This window comes from Argopecten irradians, chromosome 12, assembly GCF_041381155.1.
Source record: "Argopecten irradians isolate NY chromosome 12, Ai_NY, whole genome shotgun sequence".
Lineage (NCBI taxonomy): Eukaryota > Metazoa > Mollusca > Bivalvia > Pectinida > Pectinidae > Argopecten > Argopecten irradians.
In genome coordinates this window covers 2,019,918-2,030,073 of record NC_091145.1, presented here as the reverse complement: position 1 = coordinate 2,030,073, position 10,156 = coordinate 2,019,918, and the positions used below count along the sequence as shown (strand labels likewise).

Genomic DNA, 10,156 nt, shown 5'->3' with positions numbered 1-10,156 from the left:
TACTGTTTATATTACCCAAGGACGTTGTCAGAAGGAACACAACACATATAAATAGCTCCAGCTAATCCAATCTTCATAGGAAATCCGTTGTATATATTTAGCAATTGACCTATATTTGATTAAATTGGCACACCCTCATTATTTTCATTTCACGATGAATGGAATTGTATGACGTTATTCGTATAGCTCTATAGAATATTAAAGACTAGTAAGACTCATATCTATTATTTTGATCATAACCTCTCCCCCTTGTATTCACGCTATTGTTTATAATTATATTTTAACATTTTGCCACAGTGACTCCCATTACTCTGATGATAATCGTGATCTGCATTATGAGCCAATAAATGCAGCCTAGAATTGGTGTAGTAATATCTACATAAATGGATGCGGGTCTTGTTTACTATTACCATGTTAGTCCGCGCGGGAAAATTGACATTGTACTTGAATGAACCAGTTTGGTTATGACGCTTATAAAAAAATCTTTAAAATGTCCAGATAACGGGCGCTATTCTATTTATCTGCCACCCAGATTGCATTTATATCTCCAATAAATTTATATCTCCAATAAATGCAATCTAACAATCCTTTAATTATTAATTAAAGTGTCAATGCAACTTCAAACAAAATGTAACATCTCATACTTCCGTTAAATGATAATATTTTTGAATATATTGTTGAATTCTTTCACGTTTATTTTATTTATGAAAACTGTTATAACTACATAGTTATACACGCTCATTTACTCAGAAACGTCGCAACCCTTATTGAATCTATATATTCAAAGTATTACAGCCTGGTTCTTGTAAAGCTATTGAACTGGAAACGGACTGCTTGATATATTGAAAATAATATATGATCTGTTTTGTTTACTGTTCTGTATGTTTAAGTCGCCTTTGAGTGTTGGTATCGTGAATTGTAAATTACTGCCCAATAACTATTTGATTTTTTTTGTAATAGGAAAATCTAACTATCCTTATAGCAGTAATGAAATTAACCTCTTGATAAATACCAGTTATATTTCAGAAAGTGGGGTGGAAACTTTGATATTTTTCACGAATGCTAAGCACGAATGAAAAACGTCAAAGAGTCCACCTCACGAGAGAAATATTACTGGTATTCATCAACAAGCAAGAGATATTCAATTGATTACATTTGTTTCTCGCTTCCATTAACAGAAGACCATCACTACTATTTCCACCGAAGGTTATTCCGCCATTGTTATTTGCGATTATCATGTCGTATTTTTGTGAGAATAACATCATATTTCTACCCAAAAATACGACGTCATTTTTGCGCACAAGCTAATGACGTAAAAATCAAAATAATATTTTCACTGTCAATGCTGTATTCCGATTGGTCAAAAGCGAGTGAAAATATCAAAATTAATATTCTCACTGGAGTGAAGTATATCGCGTTTATGTTCACCGTAAAACCATATATTTCACCGTGAAAAAAATGTAATAAATCGTACTAAGCATTTAGATATTGAAGCGTCCGGTCATGGCACATATGGAACCTACATATCGTAAGCGTACATATTTTAGTGGTAACAATATTTTTCTAGTATCATTTTAGAGTTTTTCGCTCGAATACATTGCTGAAATAACATTCCGCTAATATTGTTTACTGTCCGAAGACATTACTAAAATGTACGGCAAACATGTTACAAAAAATGTACAAAAATGATACAGTTTACAAGTATTTTAATCAAAGACTTTAATCAACAAAAATTATAAAATTTTCAAAAACCTGAGACGTTTTCAGAAGCATACTTAGTTATTTGGAGGTTTTGTGTCACGCCAATATATACTAATTTGTTTTGTCATTTTGTTATATATTACAGGTGTATTACATTAATCCCACATCACTTGTTTCCCTTGTATAAAATAGTTATAATGTTGTAAGTACAATTAAAGGACATAACTTTTGAAATGTGAAAACATTTTTAAGGGAAATATTTACTTCTTTGCTAACTTAATGCATTGAGACTTTTTAATTCCATGTTTGTAGTGAAAATAATAACAATATTGTGTAAACAAGAAAACATAGCACAACAAGTCACTCGCACACAAATAAAAAACTATAGACATGCACATCTTAATGCATCAAGATCCACATTATACATACGTGTGGTTGATTTGAATCACTACTTAAACATATATCCTTCCAGTTCATCACCATTTGATCTTTTCTATACATCCATTTTTAATTTATAGGTTTTTTCAGCATCATATTTTTTATACAAAATCTCACGCAAACTTTCCATATTTCTGCTGTGTTTTAGACTTGTTTACGGTCCGATCACGGTATTCCCATGACAGATCAAAATCTCTTTTGTGATTAAATTCAAATATACTTTGGTCTGGAAAAGGGATGATTCTGTAACCGTTTATAAGTTCCAGCTTGAGTTGGTATATTAGTGGAGGTTGGTGTGATCAGGAGGTGGCAGACACGGTAAAACAGCTAAGTGGAGTAACGTGCTGCCAAGCCCATCAGTAGGGCGACGCTCACCACTCCAAAGGTTTTGACAGGAGCCCTACGAAAAACGAAAAATTATATCGTACGGGATTTGTACAGGTATTCTGAAAGTGATATGGGAACAACATTTTCCCTACTGACACAATGATATGTTATTATAAAAAACAATAGATTACGAAGATCAAGGAGGCCTCTCAGTTGCACTTTTAGTAGATTTTCCAATCGTGTTATAGAATATTTCATCTTTTAATGGATTGTCTTCTCGTTTAATACATGTTCCTGTATTTTAAAATTTCTGTTGCAAAGAGACACACACATATGAAACATTTTGCTTGCTCCAGGAAATATTGTAACGATGTAATGCATATACGTATGCTTAATTACGACATCAAACAGACAATGTATCACGATGAATCATGTGAAGCATTTATGTTTATATGAGTGACGTTGCACTCCACAAGATAGGTTTATGTTGACGTACAACAAAAATAAGGGACTATTGCTCTTTAGCAGTATTGTGTATTTTTTTCGTATTTATTTCATAAATTAATAGAGGGCATTGTTTTCCGAAATTTACCATAACAAATTACTTACACGTTGAATGACGCAGGTCCAGAATTAGAATCACTATCTTTATTAGGGGGCTTATGAGGGGGTTTGGCATCACTATCTGTAAAATAGAATACATATTTCACGTAGTTTAATGAAAGAACTATGGATGGCAACTTATCAGCGTACTTGGTCATAATCGACTTACATGTATTAAATATCTTATTATAGCAAAAGCGCTTAATTTATTGCCGAATTATGAATAACAAAATTATTCAGCAGGTTTTTGCCCAATTTAGTCCAATACAAAACAAATTGTCCTGATTTCCTTCCTGTCCAATTTTGAATGACACACAAAGTGAAATTCGTCTTATCAGGTAGTCGAATGAAGTTAAAGATATTTGCAATAATGAAATCAATAACATTGGTTTGTCAAGAATTTAGTTAAAAGTCGCTTACCTGCACAGAACAGAGCCACCACCACAAGTACACAGAGTATGGTTTTCATTGGTGCTGTAGTCAAGCTAGTCCAATAATAAGTGAACTGGGGCCGACCATGGCAGTTTTTATAAGCCTTGATGACGTCAGTGTGTCGTCAGAACTACATATTCCAAGAATTGGAAATTATCAACTTATTTGGAACATAATGAAAGATAATTGCAATGTACATTTTCATATTATTTGTAAGATTGAAGTCCATTTGTGCTTATACATATGTAATTCGATAAATATCCCAGTGTCATTAGCAAGAAATCAAAGTAACGGGAATCAATGCTAAATGAATACACAGACACTGGTTTGAATTCCATGTATATACGACAAATGGATCAAAACAGTATTTAAAGTGTTATTCACTGTATAAGTAACTAAAGTAGTAATTATTACCGGGTAAGTATAACTAACGATACGTAACAACGCGAGGCTTCATGACATGCATGGTGGTGAAAAACCCAGGAATGACCAGTGCGGCGTCGCGATGTCAAAATGTAAAACACTGATTTGACCTCTTGTTACACACGTAAGTGTGTCAGAGCGTAATAAAGAAATCTGAATCTGAATCGATGTTATGCCGAAAAGTTTTGTTGTCTGTTTCAAGTCCAGAATCGTTGATGATGAATAATGCTACAAGAGTCCAGTTTCATTCCTTAAGTTAAATTCCCCCATAGAAAAACATTACAAAATTTAAGGAAAATTCTTAAGTTAAGGAGCCTTCCTCAAATTCTGTAATGCTTTCTCATGGAGAATTTTGTGTTAAGGGATTCCTTAAATTTAAGGAATGTTCACGAAACTTGGCCCAGAGAACATCAGTTATCTAAAATTTCTACTTTAATGTTGCATGTGCAAGCTGTTAGAACATAAATGATATAGTCATGTACGCGTGTAACGATAATATATTCCTCTGAGATAGATCATTAACGTTATATTTTACCGATGAATATTTTCGTGGAAACACATACCTATGCTTAATTAGAATTACCTATTTCAATAGCGCTAGATTACCAGTAATTGTTGTTTCTAAACCCAAAGCCTATTTTAAATTCAAATTCTCGGAATTTTCACCATTAATTTCTTGTAACTCTTATCACACACAAATCAGTAACAATAATTGCTTTTTCAAAGACCTTCTCGGAATTTTTTTCCTAGTCAAGTTGTCAGATAGACATCGGCTCAGAGTTGTTGTCCTGTGATACTGCCAATAGGCCACCACCTCTGGGTCAGGAGTTTGCAACCCAACACTTGGCTGTTAATACACATGCAATATCTCTTCAGTGAAATATTGCTTGTGTAAAAACTAATCCTACCACACATTTAGGGTTGATATCCCTCTATTACAATACATTCAACCTCATGTCTATCGTCCGGCGAAATAAATGATCACACTTACATTTATGTGTATGAAGATAACGTGTTGATACGGACAAACAACAATGATCATTGTCTCCTACAATAACAAAATCTACTTAACAGTCCTTATGCAATCGCTGTTCATTGTTATAGTTCCTCTAGCTGTATTCAATTAAAAGTGTATGTTATTTCCACAGGGGGGTGGGTGGGTGGGGCGCAGTTCAATGAACTTGAATGTTTTTTTTGTATTTGGTGGATGGACTGATGAATATATCTAAAAGTCATATGATTTTTTTCCAGAAAATTTTCTAGATTTGAAAAATTATCAAAAAATCGGGATATTTACTATATTTCCATTTCTGTTGATCCAGCACGAGCAGTATGAACTTATTTTAAAGTAAAATTACTTCGATGTAGAATGTCATGGCTTAAAGGGCCCTAAACGATCACGGAAACTGGCCTCAATGGGCATTAAAAGTTAGAATAACGAGATGTTAAAGGCCCACTAACTTTCCAAACCACAAATTGAAAGTTTCTTTAAAACAAAATAACATAATGAAATGTGTATCGATGACCTAAGATTAGGTTACAATCTCAAACAAATGCAAGAATTTGATTTCCTACGTAATCTGTATTAACAGTGTAGATTCATTTCGCTGTTTTGTCGTCTGGTACAATGATATTCAATTAACATGTGGTGGTAAGGAGGACGGCGGAAAACATAGGACGACCCGCATTATGAAATTTAACATTTAATCAAATTAGGTGATGATAAGTGTAGTAAATTTATAACTTTTGTCACTCTACAAAATTATCAATCTCGTTTTACATTCCCATTTTAAAAATTAAAAGCCGTTTCAGAGAGGTAGTGGGCCTTTAAAATTTTGCCAGTCAATCACTAATTTCTCATTATAACACAATGTCATTCTAATTTTCGGATATTCGTCATCGTGAAAATGTCATACTAAATTCAGAGGGAAATTCCTATCGTAATTATACTTCTCTTTATGGAATTCTTGTGTATTTGAATTCTATAAATGTTAAATAAAAAAATTATTTTCGACATTCCTTTCATCTAAAATTATCTAAATTGTCATTTGGAACAGCACCAAAGCTTTGTGTTTCCATAGCAAAGTCGATCTAGTTTCCATTACAGTTTACAAATCTTTAAATTTAGCAAAACCCTAAAGAATTGTTATAGATTTTCTCTCTGAATAATTGATCATCGGTCATATTTCACCGATATATATCTGATTAGCCTTTTAACGCATCTTTTAACATGATAAGAGTACATTTAATTGTCAGGTAATTTGTGTTTGATCTCGCCCAATAACGTCACTACCAGAGCCTTTATGATGACAACTATTATACATTGTTTCATAGATACATTCTCTATCAAAGTCACTCTAAAGTATAACACATGTAGATACTAGATACATATCGCAACAAGTACTTCACAACACAATTGTTTTATTGGGTCGTCTACACCCAACAGATCTATGATATAGATAACGATTGTCGACCTACTTCATTAGATGTTTTGACACACGTGTGTTATGTTCTATTAATTAGGAACAAATGGATCATATTCAGTCATTTCTCGGAAGTGTTTAGCAGGTTAGGAAATATAGATTTGGGGTCTCTCGGCTTCTTGAGTTGTTTTTTATTACAAACAAGAGGCCCAGAGGGCCTGTATCGCTCACCTGGTTTGTAATGCCAAGTAATGTTCTGAATACAAGTTCATTGTTTATTTTCTGAAGGAATTTGAATATTAACCTCTAATTCCTCTATTGGGCCCCACATTTTCTGCTCCAGGGGGTCAAAGCCAAAATTTATACGAATTCTGTGAACCCCAAGGATTTGGGTGGTACAATCCATGCAGAACTCTAGGACAAGTAGCGATTTTTTGGATTTACCTCTATTTCCCTTATCGGGCCCCGCCCCTCATGCCCCCCGGGGGTCAAAGCCAAAATTTATACAAGTTCTGTTCCCCTTCCCCCAAGGATGTTTCTGGCCAAATTTGGTTACAATCCATACAGAACTCTAGGACAAGTAGCTATTTATAGGATTTACCTCTATTTCCCCTATTGGGCCCCGCCCCTCCTGCCCCCTTGGGGACAGAGCCAAAATTTATACAAGTTCTGTTCCCCTTCCCCTAAGGATGTTTCTGGCCAAATTTGGTTACAATCCATGCAGAACTCTAGGACAAGTAGCTATTTATAGGATTTACCTCTATTTCCCCTATTGGGCCCCGCCCCTCCTGCCCCCGGGGGGTCAGAGCCAAAATTTATACAAGTTCTGTTCCCCTTCCCCCAAGGATGTTTCTGGCCAAATTTGGTTACAATCCATGCAGAACTCTATGACAAGTAGCGATTTTTAGGATTTACCTCTATTTCCTCTATAGGGCCCCGCCCCTCCTGCCCCCGGGGAGTCAAAGCCAAAATTTATACAAGTTCTGTTCCCCTTCCCCCAAGGATGTTTGTGGCCAAATTTGGTTACAATCCATGCAGAACTCTATGACAAGTAGCGATTTATAGGATTTACCTCTATTTCCCCTATTGGACCCTGCCCCTCCTGCCCCCGGGGGTCAGAGCCAAAATTTATACAAGTTCTGTTCCCCTTCCCCCAAGGATGTTTGTGGCTAAATTTGGTTTCAATCCATCCAGAACTCTATGACTAGTAGCGATTTAAAGGAAATGTTGACGGACGGACGGACGGATGGACGGACGACGGACCGACGGACGACGAAATGATAACAATAGGTAACCATTATTTTGGTCAAGTGGCCTAAACTGTATCACTACACATACATCAGGCACACATCAGAGCAAGAATACAATTATATATAACTTTATTAGCATATCTCAAGTATATATATATCTGACATCACACAGTACACTTATACTTACATTAATATATTATCTTGTATGTTACACATTGTTAATTGTACATATCACAGAATGTGTTGACCTTGGCAATAAAAGCAAGCCAAATTGTCATTCATTTACAGAGAGCAATCAACATGTCTTGATCGTACACAGTACACATTATGTAGATACTAATATTCGCAAGATTGGATTTATCTAAATACACGAATTCAACCAAAGACAGCACCTTGGTTTTACGTGTTTTTTTTAAAAATATGATTCCCAAAATTTAAACTCAGCGAAAAAGTTCCAAACTGTATATCGAGGAATTTTACACTCACAAAATTTAACAACTGTAAGGTATTCACCGACAGGAAATAAGATTAAAGGTATATTTATATACAAAATTATATAATTTGTTGACGTACAAGGAGGCTGTCATTTTTGCAATGCTGTGTTTATCAGCTTTGTGAGTCTCGTATAATGTTTCTTTGTAAAAATCTTATATTTCATATTATATCATAAATACAGGGAAACTTTTTTGTTCAAAAAAAATATCAGGATTTCTAAAATGTTGTTAAAGAAACATCTGATTTATTTTAATTACATTTCATATAATGTAATAAAGTATTTAACTAACGTGAATATTGCTCCTTTAATAAAAGACAATCTAAACTTTAAACATTTCAAGAAGGTGGGCAAACTGTTACAAATACGATGTATAAAACACAAAATTAACAGCACATAGCGAGATACAACATAAATTTCACCTCTAAAATGCGGATATGAAATCAATATGAACTGCCTCCATTGGATGGGTGTAAATATATCACAAGGATGCAGCCAAGATAAATTGTACAAAAGTGTTAACATTAATGTAGTTTATATATCTCCATGAAGAATATAATAAGGTGCATTTGACAAAATATATTTCAAGTGAAGTAATTATGATTTTTCATAATATCATTTTTGTCAGACAAGTATCAAATAAGACAAATTCACTCCAAATCTGAAATGGCCTTAAAATTTCAAGCAGGATTAATCTGCAATGCATAGACTATAATTCCTACTCTGGGAGTTAAAGGACGATTAGCTCAAAGATTACGTCCCATATGATGGATATTTTCAAAATTCTACAAAATTAAGTTCAATATTATTACTACACAGGTTTTTGTATAGTATTTTTGTATGCAATACAAATACTTTTTAGTTATACTTTTTTAGTTAATTATAGTTTTACCTTAAGTTATTCCTACACAGTATGTAATGACTTGAACTCAGTCTGTGGTGGGATGATGGACCCCCTCTTATATCACTTGAGCATCACAACCCTGTCATATTTACCACGAGTTATGTCCCCTTAACCATCTACATCCATTTAAATGTAGAGTTATGCATGTTATATACAGTTATATACAAAACTTGACACTGTTTCTAATATGTTGGCACAATTGTTACAAATACTGACAATTAATGTATTTACTATATTAATGTATACATCATGTATTGTCTGTGGCACAGTTTTCATTGTATTTCAACACTTCTGCAAAAATAATTTCTAAAATTGAGTGTAAATAATATAAATATTAATCAAAAAGAAGACAGCAGTAGTTCATTACATATAGCACTTGATTGAGCAATGAAATATACATGATTCTAGAAATATACATTATTATAGTTTCTAATATTACTTCTTCAGATACCATTTATAACATAACATGTATTAAAAAAACGCTCCTGAATACATTCTTCAAAACCACTTCTACACTGATAGCATGGCTATTGAGAAGATATTCAAATACAAACTGTTTAATTGTGATGGTCAAAAATGTATAAACATTCCAAGTACTGGTCCAGTTGTACAGTAAACTAGTTATAAGAAATCTCTGGGGACTGTGGAAAATACTGTGTTAAATATACATTGTCTTATACAGATATTACAACTTTTAGGAAGCGTGATAGCTAGCTAGGCTTAATGTGCAATGGAAAATACTATGTTATAACTTGTTGTTGTGCTTACATATCATTATAACTGTGTATTTTACTTTCTATAATTATTACATTGACACTAAATATAGTCACTTGAATGTGATAATGACAAAACAAATGTCAGCAGTACTGAGGAGACAATTGTTGGAGGAGTTTGATATGGTGAATACATTAATGATATCATTCATTAATTTCACCTAGTGTTTGGCATTATGAAATATTTGTAAAGAGAAAATACAAATTGTAACATTTTTAAAGAATTTTTGTTTTTGTTTTAAATAAACTATACCAAATACAGTGGAACTCGGTTAATACGAACTCGAAGGACCGGGATACAATTTCGAGTTATCCGAGTATTCAAATTAAGTGAGTTCTCATGTGTACTGAGGATCTCTTTACTTGGTATATATATAGACTAGTTCCAT

General features: G+C 33.6%; 1 long non-coding RNA gene across 1 annotated transcript; it reads right to left on the bottom strand.

Annotated features, from left to right (window-relative positions):
* Positions 1-2,271: 2,271 nt before the first annotated feature.
* Positions 2,272-3,624, bottom strand: LOC138336686 (uncharacterized). The gene is made up of 3 exons (XR_011210449.1): positions 3,490-3,624; positions 3,076-3,151; positions 2,272-2,539 (listed from the first exon to the last, which is right to left on the bottom strand). It is a non-coding gene; the product is annotated as an uncharacterized lncRNA (long non-coding RNA).
* Between the last annotated feature and the right edge of the window lie 6,532 nt (positions 3,625-10,156).